We start from the raw sequence: 14942 nt of genomic DNA on the forward strand, positions 1-14942 counted from the left end.
ACCGAGCTGCCATTGTCCTGTGCTCAATGTTTCTTGTGTCTCTTGCATCTTCTCCAATAAACGCCTCTATCTTTCACCTTATTCCATGGCTGGATACTTTCCGGGCAGCCCTCGCACGTTGGGAAAGTCCCCGACCTCTGTAAGCTTGAGTATTTTCATCCATAAAGTGGAAGTGACACCAGCTGACCTAGATGAAACGGAACACTATTTTAGAAAGGCAAAAAACTACTAAAACTGACTCGGGAAGAAACAGAAAATCCGGTAGATGTTTAATGAGTAAAAACTTTGAATGAATAATTTAAAAACTATCCACAAGGAAAGAACTCAGGTGCTGATGACCTCGCCGGTGAATGAATATATGTACACGTTAAAAAAAAAAGAATTAATATAAATTCTTCACAAACTTTTACCAAAAAATAAATAAATAGGAAGAGGAAGGACCCTTTCTCAAGTTTTTTTAAAGAGGCCAGTATTGCCCTGGTAGCAAAATCAAAGACGTGACAATAAAAGAACACTACAGACCAATATTCCTTATGAATAGGAGAGCAAAAATCCTCAGCAAAATATTAGCAAACTGAATTCAGCAACATATAGAAAAGATTATATCCACCATGAGCAGGAGGGATTTATGCAGGATTTATGCAAGGTTGATTTCACCTGTACAAATCAATTAATTTAATGCATGGTATCAGTAGATTAAAGACCAAAGCCACATGGTCATCTTAATACATGCAGAAAAAGTATTTGACAAAATACAGCATGTTTTCTTTTTTTTCATGATAAAATGACAAACACTCAACAAATGAGCAATGGAAGGGAACTTCTTTAATCTGATGAAGGGAATCTATAGAAAATCCACAGCTAATGTCATACTTAATTGTGAAAGACTGAATGCTTTCCTCCAAAGATCAAAATGAGACAAGGACGCCTGCTCTCACCATTCCTATACAACTGTGTACTGGAGCTTCCGGTCAGGCTAATGAGGCAAGAAAGTGAAACAAAAGGCGTCCAGATAGAAAAGACAGTAGCAAAACCATTTCCACGTGCAGATGGAATGTAATCTTATACATTGAATATCCTAAGGAGTAGAGCGAAAAACTATTAGAACCAGAAACAAGTTCAACGGGGTTACAGGATGCGATATCAACATACAAAAAACAGTTGTATTTCTGGCCCTGAGCAATGAATGAGCCAAAAATGAAATTATGAAACAGTCCTATTTGTAATACCATCAAAAAGAGAAAATAATCAGAAATAAGCTTATCAAACAAAGCACAAAACTCACAGTCTAAACATGACAAAATAATTGTTGCAAGAAATTAAGGAGGACCTAAAGAAATGGAAGTATATTCGACGTCCATGAGTCAGAAGACTGGAGAGAGTTAAGATGGAAATAAGTTAGTCTACAGATTGAATGCAATTCCTATTAAGATACCAGCTGGCTTCTTTGCAGAAAAGGACAAGCTGAATCCAAAGTTCATCAGAAAAATGCAAGAAACCCAGAACAGCCAAAACAGCTGTGAAAAAGTCCAACGAAGTTGGCGGGCTCACAATTTCCAATTTCAAAACTTACTACAAAGCTACAGGAACCAAACCAAGACGTATAAAAATGTTTAGTGAATCTGCACAACAGCGTGATTTGCGAAACCCCGAAAGCGCAAATAACCGAAACGTGCATCAACCGAGGCATAGATAAACAAGATGCGGTGGATCCGTGCACTAAGGCACGATTCAGCAGTGCAAGGGAGGAAATGCTGGGAAATGGGGACTGAGGGCTAACGTGTGCTCGGTTCTTTTTTTAGGGTGATGAAAACATCCCAAAATTGCGGTGATGATCGTACAACTCTGGGCATATGCTGAAAGCCATTATATTTTACACCTTAAATTGTACCCTTTGTGGGTGAGTTGCATGGCGTCTCAATAAAGCTGTTATAAGAAAATGGAGATGGTAATAGCACCGTAATAGTGTAATAGTGTCGTCATGGAGGTAAAATGAGATAAAATGGAAAGCAAGGCTGAGCACCGCGTCTGGCACTCATTAGCGGACAGTCATTATTTTTTAACACAGCCACACCGCCACGGAGCTCCAGGAAAAGTCTTCCCATAATTGCCCGTGCGGGAAGCCCATGCGTTAAAAATCGGTTATCTTCACAAATTTTCATTTTCCCATCCAAGAGACTGGTGCGCCAGTCCAAGCTGTGTTTTATTTCAGCGGACGTCGTAGATCATCTGCCTGGGGTCCTGCCGCCGCTCACCTCAACATCCTCCTAGCTCCTCCTCGTGGCAGCTGAGGCTCCGCTGTCCTTTGCTCACTCCCTCACCTTTCCCCGGCGTCCCCTCAGCTGTGGCGGCCTCGGCTCAGCTCCTTTTCCCACGGAGCACTCTCTTGCCTCCGGGCTGTCGTGCCTGCTGTTCCCTCTTCCTGCAACACTGTTCCTGCCTCCCATGCCCCCTCAATGACTGCATTCACTGGACAGCTGTAAGCTGCCTGTCCACGTCCAGCGTTTATCGTCATTTGCTTCCACCTAAAAGACGCCTTTCTTGTTTTCATCCCGGCTGCCGTCACCGTCATACCCAGAGCGTGTTGAGTGTTTCCCGGGCGCCTGGGCATCACGACCCACCACGCCGAGCAGGGTCAGAACGTCATTCCTTCCGTCCTCCCCGCACTCCTGGGAGCTAAGCGCTGCCGCCGTCCCTACTTCTCATGAGGAGTAGCGCACTAGCAGGGTGTGAGTGACTTGTCCGAGGGCACAAGTTTTTCCATCAGTAGATTTCGTGTCCGGGTCTCTTCTGAGCCCCAAATGCATGTTCTTCATTGCCAAGTGGTTAAGCCCAGAGGGTCTGCACCTGTGTTTGTGTTTATCTACTAAAAAAAAAAGAAAGAAAGAAAACAATCACATACATTTCAGCACAGGGTGAATCGATACATTGCAACTATGTTGACACAGTTCTCAATTTAATAGCTGACAATTCTCAGTTGAATAGTTATGTTCTGTTTGAGTCTATTAATATAACGGGATGTTATTTGTAGATGCACGTAAAGTGATTAATGTTGCTTATGTGTACTCTTTGGTTCCCGAGATAAATGGCTAGATTTTTGCTTTGGTACGGTTTAAAAAAAAAAAAAAAAGCAACCACTTTTGATGTGTGTGATACCATAATGGAGAAGACACATCATTGTTTGAAAATCGAAAGTATTAACATATGCAAACTACATTAATTTTATAGATATATATCTAATTTTACCATACTTAACATTTACATTTAGGATTTTAGAATGTTTCCCAAATGTAGCCTCGCTCTCTTAATTATTCTTCTCATTTGAATTAGGCTTATTTCTTTGCTATGCCAATCCTTTTTGTTCCTTAAGGAGATTTGATGTATTACCTTAAGGAGATACATTCCTAAAAACTAAGTTGATAGCAGTGGAGAATTAGATAACTAGCAATACTGTTCAAATTTGACTTTTATTAATTCACTCTGAGGATAACTGTGTTCGAATCAACTTCCAACTGAAAATCATAAAGAGCAAATGTCCTTAAATCAGACTATGTGAAAACAACAGAACTGTCTATTTGTAGGAGAATATTGGAATAAATTATGGTGTGCACAGTAGTAATCTATGCGGTCGTTACAAAAATATGCATAGATCTATGTTTATTGGCATCAAAAACAAGTACACAATTCATTGTCGTTGCTAAAATGTAGTTGCAAACTAGCTTGTATTAAATGACTTATTTTTAGAATCTCTCTCCCTTCTCTTCCCTCCCTCTCCCTTGCCTTTTCCTCAACTTTTCTCCTTTTTCTCTCTTGTATCTCTTTCTCTTTCTCCAAACATTTGGAGCTATACCCTCTGTGTGTGTGTGTACACATGTGCACGCTGCCCGTGAACCCACATGTCTGGGGGCACAGAGCCTTGGGCTAGTGGCAGCACTAGTTACGTGTGTCTTCTACTTTATGCTTTTAGTATCATTTGAGTTTTTGTGGATATCCATTCCTTTTTAAACGATTTAAAAAAGAACGACAGGCCGGGCGCGGTGGCTCATGCCTGTCATCCTAGCACTCTGGGAGGCGGAAGTGGGCGGATTGCTCCAGGTCAGGAGTTCAAAACCAGCCTGAGCAAGAGCGAGACCCCGTCTCTACTAAAAAATAGAAAGAAATTAACTGGCTAACTAAAAAAATATAGAAAAAATTAGCCAGGCATGGTGGTACATGCCTGTAGTCCCAGCTACTCAGGAGGGAGGCTAAGGCAGGAGGATCGCTTGAGCCCAGGAGTCTGAGGTTGCTGACGCCACGGCACTCACTCTAGCCCAGGCAACAAAGTGAGACTCTGTCTCAAAAAAAAAAAAAAAAAAAAGAACGACAGTTTATTTCCATTAAAAACCCCGAAATCAAGCCACGCATGCTATTGACGGCAGCCTTAGCGGAGCAGAGGTTCCGATTGTGTTTTAGTTGTCACGGTAAAGGGCAGGGACCCGCCCGGCCAAAGCACAATCTCGGTGGCCCTTCGGAAGAGTGACATGTAGTAACACGTGGAGACCCAGCCCCGGAGAGGGTAGCAGAACTTTCCAGCCGTGATTTCTGTTGCTGCAAAACCAATGGGGATGAACATTTCATCAGGATGGAGCAGGGTCATGCGCGAGGCACGCTCCCTCCCGGTCGCTCGCAACCCGCCCTGGCCTCTCCCGGCGGCGGGGGTTCCCTCCCACGGCCGCCTGCCGCGCTCCTGGGGGTCAGGGGGTCAAGGCTACAGAGATATGATTTGAGAGCCATCTGAGCTGGGCTCTGCCGGGAAGACAAACCGGAGGATTATCAAAGCCCTTTCACAATGTCATTTAAATTCCCTGCCACGGCGGGCTGGGGGCAGAGGGGCCGGGGCGGGAGAGTCTAATCAGAACCAAACCTGCCAACGCCGGTATCACGCCCTCCCCAGCCCCTCCGACGCTGCTTTTGCAGAAATGGCTTATTCCTCCGAGTCTGAAACCATGCGGGGGTGTCTTCTCCCGGCCCCTCCCCGCTCCATCAGACGCTGCAAACGGGAACGAATGTCTGTGCACGCTGCTCAGCTCGGGTGTCACCTGTCGCAGCCGGGGAGCGGTGACGGCGGCTCCGGAGTTTCCTTCTGGGGGCCTGGGGGTGGCTGTGGATTTGGGGGGAGTGGAGCTGCCCCTGTGCCTGCCCAGAAGCCCCTTTTTCCTTCCATTTTATGCTCATTTGGGGGCGACTTCGATGCCAGGGAGTGCCTCTCTGCGCCCCAGTGCCGCCCGGGTGACGTGAACACAGGCCGGCTCCCGGCCAGTGGCTGCGGCCAAAGGGACCTTCGGTCAGTGTCCCCAGGGCCGTGTGAGCTACTGGCATTCAGCCACACCCGGTGACGGTCCAGAAACGCTGGCGACGTGCTATTTTGCGGAGCATTTTCCCCAGGGAAGTCTGTATTTCGCCGTACCAGATCCGACACAGAAGCAGTGGCCAGTGGGCATTTGGGAAGGTTTGGCTTTGACCTTTGCTTTCTCCCAGCCTGCGGTTTTCCGTGGTTTTTGTGGGGGTGGGGCGTGTGTGTGTGTGTGTGTGTGTGCTCGTGTGCACGTGTGCCCACGCGGGCACAGTTTGGTTCCCTTTCCCGTCATCGCCGGTTATTGCCGTGAGCCATTTCCCTTCCATGGCGTCTGTAAACGGAAACAGAACAAAGAAAACAGGACGAAAGAAAGAAAGCAGGGAAATTTCCAGGGCCACATTTCATGTGCAAGTGTGAACAGGAACGAGATGCCAGGGGAGGCCGGGATTGCTCTCGTGGACCCCCGTGGGCGCACGCTTGTCAGCAGCGAAGAATGTTCCGGAAAAGAGAGGGTGCGAGAAAAACTCGGCCCTTCTTCCTGCTACTCTAGGTTGCATTTGTACTAGAGGACTTGAGCAAGCATGCAATCTGTTTGACTTTACCAGTAGGAGTTATTCATAGTCCGCATACGTAGGAACGGACGTTTGAAAGTGTCTGAACGCTCCCTCTTTCTATGATTTGCAAGGTGGGAAGACTCGGACCTAACTCTGGCTGCAGGTAGAGTAGTGCAGGACATTCCCACGCTGCTCGGATAGGGCTGGCGGCGTCTTTACATGCAGCTGAGTCAAGCACGGTTGGGACACGGCCTGGTTTTATTTAAGAAAAGCTGGAATACATAAGAGGCCCAGGGTGGCACCAGGGCATCCCTGGCCGTGGCTGGGCCACCACCGGCCTGTCACTCACTTGATTTTTATCGAGAGACGGCTGGTGGCGTCTCCAACGTTGTGTTCCAAATGTTCTAGAAGGTCTTGAGCAAGAAACAGACATTTTTCTGCCGAAGAGCACAGTCAGTAAAAAAAAAAAAAAGAAAAAGAAAATAGAAACAGACATCTCTGGTGAAAGCAAATGGCACAAAAATGGGAGGAGAACAAAGGAAAAGGAAAGGGAAATTCTCATGACATCTTTGAACTTGAACTTCCTGTTTCGTTCAGCCGACGCAGTTGAAACTGATGTCTCCTTTATCCCTAAAATAGATTTTGACTTTCATATCTGGAACCGGGGCATTTTCCTTTTCTTTCTTTCTTTCTTTCTTTCTTTCTTTCTTTCTTTCTTTCTTTCTTTCTTTCTTTCTTTCTTTCTTTCTTTCTTTCTTTCTTTCTCTCTCTCTCTCTCTCTCTCTCTCTCTCTCTTTCTTTCTTTCTTTTCTTTCTTTCTTTCTTGAGGATAAGACTCTGTAAGTCTTTCTCTCCTCTAAGGAGCTTCTAAGGTCAGGTTTTACCGTAGTGACAATAAAGTTAGTAGCAGCATGTTGATGTATGGAGCAGTGGTCTGTATGATACGATTGAATAAGCAAAGCCTGAGTGCTGGGTGTTGCAAGGCACTTGGTATTTGTCATCTGACTCCGTTCTCACAGTAACCCTGCGGGCTGGATAGTCTCGCGGCTAGTTTACAGGTGGTTTTGTTGACGGCCCAAACAGATGAAGGCACTTGCTCAAGGGCCCACGCTGGTGCGTTATGGTGAGCGGTGGCTCACGCCTGTAATCCCAGCACTCTGGGAGGCTGAGGCGGGTGGATCGTTTGAGCTCAGGAGTTCGAAACCAGCCTGAGCAAGAGTGAGACCCCGTCTCTACTGAAAAAAATCAAAAGAAATCAGCTGGACAACTAAAAATATATATAATAAAAATTGGCCAGGCATGGTGGCGCATGCCTGTAGTCCCGGCTACTCAGGAAGAGGCTGAGGCAGGAGGATCACTTGAGCCCAGGAGTCTGAGGTTGCTGTGAGCTAGGCTGACGCCACGGCACTCTAGCCTGGGCAACAGAGTGAGGCTCTGTCTCAATAAAACACCCCAAAACCAAAAAACAAACCCACACGCACACATCCACGTTCTATGAGGATTCTGCTTGGAATCACAAGGCACCATTTCGGTGTGAGCAATCTTTGCTCAACTTCCTTCCATGAACGTATCATCTTATTTTAACACATCTATCGCAGAGTGAGATTAAAGTGCTAGAGACAACCCACGAATGAAGAAAATTGGGTAAATCTGGAAACCAGCACACCCAATGAAGATGAAAGCGGATTCAGTTTAGGAAAAACAGAGTTAGGTGTTCCTGGTCTGGAATACTTTTTTTTTTTTTTTTTTTTTAAAGTTAACTGGTTGCCAAGGATATTACATGCCACTTCTCTCCTAAGTTATTTTATCTGACACAAAGGCCTCGGAAGAGCGCAAAGGTTGAGTCAGGTCGCTAAGTCATGTGTTCTTCAAGTGTCGGCTTTAAAAATGCCACAGCGTAACCTTTGTCATGCTGCAGAACTGTGTTTCCAGCCAGCTGAGTTCTTTTTAACTTTTCTTTTTTTTTTCTTTTTCTTTTTTTCTTTTTTTTTGCTGTCGCTCACGGGCAGCTGTGGGCCTAGAGCCCTTCCCATAAAGAGCAGGAAGTACCCGAAGCCACAGCCAGGATTAAAGAGTTGATCTAAACCTTAGATCTCAGCTTTAAAGTTGTAATGTACAGTGAATTTGGTTACATGGAAAAAGGAAACGGTAATTGTTGAAGTATGTTTTCTTAAGCTACAGAATGATTTTTGAAATGCTTGCCTTTAATCCACGGGCAGGCGTGCGTTGGGGGGATACCGTCTTGACACTCGGAAAGAATCTGAGCATCTGAAATCCTGGATTCTTTGAGCTACGTTTTGTCATTTTTTTCCCCCCAAAAATAAAAAAAGATGACTGGGACCCTACAATTAAGTTTGAAAGGTTGCTCTTTCTAGCTACCACAGTGCCGGCGCTCTGGTGATAGCCCGTTGGAATGGTTCAATTCCTGATGGCTCTTGCTTAAAATCTGAAACGGTGCCCTGATTTTTTTTTTTTAAACAGGGCACCTGTGAGTTTATCAGGACCAGACTTAGGAATCTGCCTAATTGTGTGTGAGTAAGAAGGTCGAGGGTGTCAGGGTTGAGAGCTCCACGTCTGAATTCTGTCTTTGCCACTTGCCAGAGCTGAGCCCCTGGATGGCTGATTCGACTTTCTAAGCCTCCGTCTGTGGCTGGGACTACTGGGTACCTTAGGGGATCCTTCCTGTGTGAGGTGTCCGACTCCTGGTGTGAGCGCAGTCCTCGCTGGCCACCTGCAGGATCCACAGGCCACCTGCTGGTCTTGACACTGCCCCCAGAGTGGCGTGCAGGACTCCAGCCTCCGGCCAGGAATGCGAAGATGCTCTCAAGCTGGGCTTCCCAGGCCGCCCGAGGCGAGGACCGGCTTTGTGGCTTACTTCCGGTTGCTGTGGACGGCTACTTCTTAAAGCACGATAAAAATAAATTTCTAGGGGAAGAAAGTGAAACGAGAAAACCACAAGGGTATACAAAAGTCGAGCTCGATTTAAAAAAAAACCAGAGTCAACAAACAACACCGTCAGATAGCTGCGGATGCCCGCTCCTAATTTTGGTGTACATCTCTCTCCGATGGGCGACAAAGAGCTCGCGGATTGTCTGCAGTCCCCGCAGTGGCACGCCTTTCCAGGGTTGGGCATTAATCTGCAGGCTGGTGGGGAATCTGCCACAGGACGGCAGCGGGGGGCGGCAGAGGGCCTGGGGTAAGGTGGGGAGGGGAGACGGCACAGAGCTCACGTGGCCGGGACCTGGAGACCCCCTGTGCACGCGGAGAGAGATGGACTCCTGCCCGGTTTGCGTTACGAAGCCCACCTAATCCTCATTCCCAAACCTAACGGTTCAAGAAAGAAAGTAGAGATTATTCTCTTTCACAGTGAAAGATCTCTAAATCCCAAACAAAATGCTAGAACATCAAATTCTGGACTATGCTGAAACGATAATGCACCGTGGCCAATCGGAGTTTATTTTGGTGATGCGAGGGTAGTTCATCGTTGAGAAACTTATTGATATGATTTCTCACATGCCCAGCTTGATAAATGCTGGGGAGACATGCAATGAATTGCCAAGAAAGTGCGGAACGGAGGATGAGGGCTCACCTCCCGCTAATAGCCAATGCCGTCCCTAAAAGTAAAAAGTAGAGGCGCTCCCATAGGAATCAGAATCAAGGGTTTTAAGTATCATTCCTCACACTGGATCATCTTCTAGCTGATGCAAGAAGACCAGAAACAGAAATAAGAGGCATAGATAACAAAAAGGAATAGACTGAAAGTAAAGCCCACTAGTAGTCAAAGACATGCAAAAACAAAGGAATTTCGTTTTATGCTCATCGCATTACAAAGTCTAATAAAAATAAAATAGCCTGTTAGTGAGAACTCGGAGGAGCACAGTCTTCCTGGGGGACGTGGCGGCCATAGGTTTATCAAAGGTCTTCAAAATATGCAGACTTTCTATGTATGAAGATCTTGGCTTAAGGACAAGGTCAAAAATGCACTCTAACACTTAAAAACAAGAGTATTCGTTGCAACACTATGTATAATATGGAAAAACTGCTGACAAATGAAATTCCCAATAATTGATGATTGGCTAAATAAGAATAAAAGGCATTGAATGGAAATCTGTGTTTACCAATAAAATCACAAAAGAATACTTAATGGCAAGTGAGAATGTTTACAGTATATTTTAAATGAAAAAAAAAGATAGCATGTAAGAGCAGACTGCACATGTATGAATTCTATGTAATTCTTGGATAAAAATATCCAGTTATTTTAGGGGAACTCTATGGCCAGTATCAAATTGTCAGGGTCTAAAGAATGGGGCTTCTTCCTAGAAGTCCTTGCTCTGCACTATGTCTGTCTGCGGTGATTTTTTTTTTTTTAGAGATGTCACCTCACACCGTATTATACAAAAATTAACACCACATGGAACAAAGTCCCAAAATTAAGAGCCGAAACTATAAAACTCACAGAAGAAAATATAGGAGTAAATCTTCATGACCTGGGATTAGGTGATTGTTTCTTAAATATGACACCAAACACATGAGGGATAAAGAAAAAAATATATATAAATTGGGTTTCATCAAAATTTTAAATAATATTTCTGTCTCAAAATACACTGTAAAGAAAGTGAAGAGCCAGTGTGCAGAATAGAAGAATGTGTTTGTAAATCTTATATATCTGATAAGGGACTTGTATCCAGAATATATAAAGTACTCCTACAATTCATTAATTAAAAAAACAACAACAACAACAACACAACTTTTTGGAAACGAGCAAAGGATCTGAATAGACCATTCTCATAGAAGATACATAAAAGGCCAATCAGCATATAAAAAGATTCTCAACATTTTAGTGATTATGAAAACGCACATCCAAATAGAAATGAGTATTGCTTCATGCCTACTACGATGACTAAACTAAAAAAAAAAAAAAGACAGACAATAACAAGTGTTGGTGAGGATGTGGAGAAATTGGAGCCACTACACAGTCCTGGTCTGATTGTAAAATGGTACAACCACTTTGAAAGACAGCTTGTCAGTGTCTCAAAACCATAAGCATAGGGGTGCCCGGCACTTTGATGCCTGGGGCTATACCCCAGGGAACCGGAAGCACATGCTTACCCACCTAAAAACTTGTACACAGAAGTTCATAAATAGCCAAAAAGTGGAAACAACTTCAATGGTAATCAATGGACAAATGAATAAACAAAATGAGGTATAGCCATAAAAGGGAGTATTCTTTTATTATATATTTTTCTATTTATTTTTATTTACTTATTTAGTTTTTGAGATAGAGTCTCACTCTGTCACCTGGGCTAGAGTGCCGTGGCGTCAGCCTAGCTCACAGCAACCTCCAACTCCCGGGCTGACACAACCCTCCTGCCTCAGCCTCCCGAGTAGCTGGGACCACAGGCATGCGCCACCATGCCCGGCTAATTTTTTCTGTATATTTTTAGTTGGCCAGTTAATTTCTTTCTATTTTTAGTAGAGACGGGAGTCTCACTCTTGCTCAGGCTGGTTTTGAACTCCTGACCTTGAGAGATCCTCCTGCCTCGGCCTCCCAGAAAAAGGGAGTATTATTGAGCATAAAAAGGAATGAGCTCCTTACACGCGTTACAGCCTACTGACAACATGGAGCTGAGTCAAAGAAGCTGCCACAAAGACCACAGATCATGTGACTCCTTTCATACAGAATGTTCCGGTAGGCAAATCCACAAAGACAGAAATGGGTGAATAGATTGTGCCTCAGCCCGGGGAGAGGGGAATGGACGGTGAATCCTTTTGGATGTACGGGCTTCTTTCTGCAGTGATGAAAATGTTCCAAGATCAGATTTTGGTGAGGCTCGTGCAACTACGTGAGTACACTAAAAACCACTGAATCCTAAACTTTAAAACGGTGAATTTCATTGTGCGTGACTTATAGCTCAATGCATCTAAAAAAAAAATTCCAGGCCCTTGAAAATAATTTATTTTTTTGTGATCTTGCCAAGATCTTTGTAAAAAAAAATATATGTATTTTAATAAAATCATCTGGAGCTCTTGGAATTTCCCATGAGAATCAACTCGTATTACTGTCACTTACCACACAATTGATGGTCTCTGAGTCGGGTCACTTGTGTTTGTTTTCCTGTGGGGCTTCCTCGGCAGGGGAGAGAAACTCTATTTTATTTTTGCACCATGGTAAAATTTCTTCATGTTATATTTATAGAAACGCAATAAATTCTTTTTAAATGAATGATAATGTCACACTGGTCTTTATTTTCTATATATCCCGGCATCCTAACTTCTCCCCGCCTTTCAGCGACGACAAAGTATTTTTGTTCATGCACATCAAAGCCTCTTTTAAAAAAATGTTTATGCTGCTCACACGCTGTAAGGCTTTTTTAATACTCCTGGTTAAGAATTAATCAATCAGTGTAACACGATCTACAACCATCCCATCATACAATACGGATTTGATCTCTGGGGCTCTGCAGAGCATTTGTCACCATAGACAGCTATTTATCAAAAGACTATAAATTAAAAATAAAACCTCTGCACGCTCCATGAATGCATGCCTCATTTATGAGTGGAAAGAAATATCTCCGTGATAGGATTTCTTTTTTTTTTTCTTTTTTTCTTCAAGGCTAGAATATTTAAAATTGCATGTCACAATGGAGTTTAGCTTACAAGGGTATTTAATATGTAAAAATATCTGTGGGTGGTTTTAGGCTAAAATAATGTCATATGTTTCCAAAACCTTGACATTGGGTTTTGCGTGGCAATCGAGTTTACCGGCTGCGTGAAAAACACGCCATGTCTCGCGCTGGGAGCCCTGACTCTGATACTTCGGGATCCCTTGTGCCGGAAGCGGTCTCTGCACGGTCCCCTCCCATGTGGGTTTCTATCTGGGACCGCGTTGCAGCTCCTCTTGCAGACGGGGTTTGCTTCCCTAAGAGGACTTGCACTTTCCCTTCCCCTGCACTGAGTGGCAGGTCCTACGTGGACCGCGCACTAGTGGTCCGTGTCCGGCGGGGGCTGGGCGCTCATATAATTTGTAGCACCAACTGGGACGCTTTGAGAATGAAAGAGAGTGCTGTCCACAGTCACACGGGGCAGCAGGGGTGAGGCAGGATGGTTGGAAGAATCAAGGGGTGCAGAGCAGCCCTGGGGACCCCTCCCATCAGAGAACCGTCTCCGCGTCCTGCCGTCTGATGTGAGCCGGGCACTCTGCTAACACCGCGTGTGAAACGTGTGCCGTTTCCTTCCCACAGCAGCCTGAGGAGTGGGTGCCATGACATCTCTACGTACGGTGAGGAAGTTAACCCTAACCCTAACCCTAACCCAGCCTGCGGGACCCTGCCCACTGGCCGTGCCCTGTCCAGACACTCCACCCTCAGACCCCCCACTCCACCCTCCGCCCCTCTCTCTCTGTCCCCTTTGCAAGCCCACCCTTCCCTTTGGGGCCCTTCAACTCGGGCTCTTCAAGGTCTGGCCCTGGACCTTCTCGTCCCACTCTCTCCCCTCTCTCCCACACACCCGGCTTTGCTCAACACCCCCATGTGACAACTAGCAGATTTGTGTCTCCAGTCCAGACCTGTCTGCCTAGGTGACATCTCCTTTTGGAGAAGGCAAAGGTGTCTCCAACTCAGCATGCCACAGTTCCACGCCCATCCCGTCTGCGAACCTCCTACATATCTTCAAATCCAGCCACGCTCCCCCGTTCTAACGGCAACCTGGACCTACTGCAATCTCATCCGCATCCTCTTGGCTACTCCGCTCCCCCACCTTGCCACTCCCCCCTCCGCCCCAAGAACTCCCTCCTTCCCAAAGCCCTCCAACGCCCCCCCCCCTCGTTACTTTTAGGACAAACTCGAAACTCTGTCAACAGTGCCTATGACACCTGCCATGATGGGGCTCACACCTACCTATTCTGGCGACTGGGGACTGATTAGTTCAGTCTTCCTCCTGCCCCTTGTGCTGGTTGTGTAGACTGGAGAGCTAACCATGGCATTCTGCAGCACCGGCCCCCCCACGCCACTGGGGTCCTGGGGCCCCTGCAACTGTCTGCTGGGCAGCACAGGAATGGGTGTTGCCTCCAGAGGGGCGCGAGGCTGTCGTCCTGGTGGCAGTGGCTGCAGATTCTCCATGCCAGCTTATTCCCATGGTGGCCCCAGAGGGGACAGCTGTCACAGTGGGCAGTTCTGCTCTGTTCCAGGGATAACTAAGAGGCACAGCCTGCAGCCCACTTGTTCAGCCGTTCCAGTGATTTTGTGAGCACCTAAGCCCCTGTATTCAACTCCCTCCTGCACGAAGTAACTGAAGCGGTTTGTTTCCCCTGAAATGTCCCCTGACTGACACAATACCTCTTTGACCTCACAGGACACTTTGCTCTTCCTGTGTCTAGTCCAGCCTCACCCGCCTGCCCCCAGCTCATTGCATGCACCTTGCTCCTCCCAGCCTCAGGGCCTCTGCACAAGCTGCTCCTTCTGCCTGGACTGCTCCCCCCGTCCCCACCCCGACGCTGCTTATTCTCCAGGGGGGGTTTCCCAGCCCTCTTCTGGTGAGGACTGTCCCCCACCTCCTTGTTCCCAGAGCCGCAGAGCCCCTGCCCCTGGCTGTCGGGGTCTACGGCCAAAGCAGTGTCACTTGAGACCAGTTCTGCACACACATCGTGGCCCTGGCTTCTTCACCTCTATGTGACCCGCTTCCCACTGGAAGATAGCGATGCCATCCAGTAAACACGTGTCCTTTTCTCCTTCAAGGTCCTGAGAGTCTGAGCTTGCCAACTCTCTAGCACAGCTACTAACTGTGCAAAAAATCTCCGCGGCATAGGAAGCGCACGCAGCCGGCATCGCCTCCCTAGGTCCCCTGCTCCGAGGTTCCGCACGCCTGCCGCCCCCTGGGATTAGAAGGGGCCCCAAGCATCACGCTGGCCTGGCGGCAGTCTCCCCCGCTCTGCGTGTGCGAGGGCGAAGGACGGACCCTGGTGCTGCGAACGGCCAGAAGGGCCCGGTGGCTGCACGGCCAGGGAGCCAGCGCTGGAGCTCCAGTCCCAGGCGTTCAAGGAGGTATTTACGCCGAGT

Source organism: Microcebus murinus, chromosome 22 (assembly GCF_040939455.1).
Source record: "Microcebus murinus isolate Inina chromosome 22, M.murinus_Inina_mat1.0, whole genome shotgun sequence".
Lineage (NCBI taxonomy): Eukaryota > Metazoa > Chordata > Mammalia > Primates > Cheirogaleidae > Microcebus > Microcebus murinus.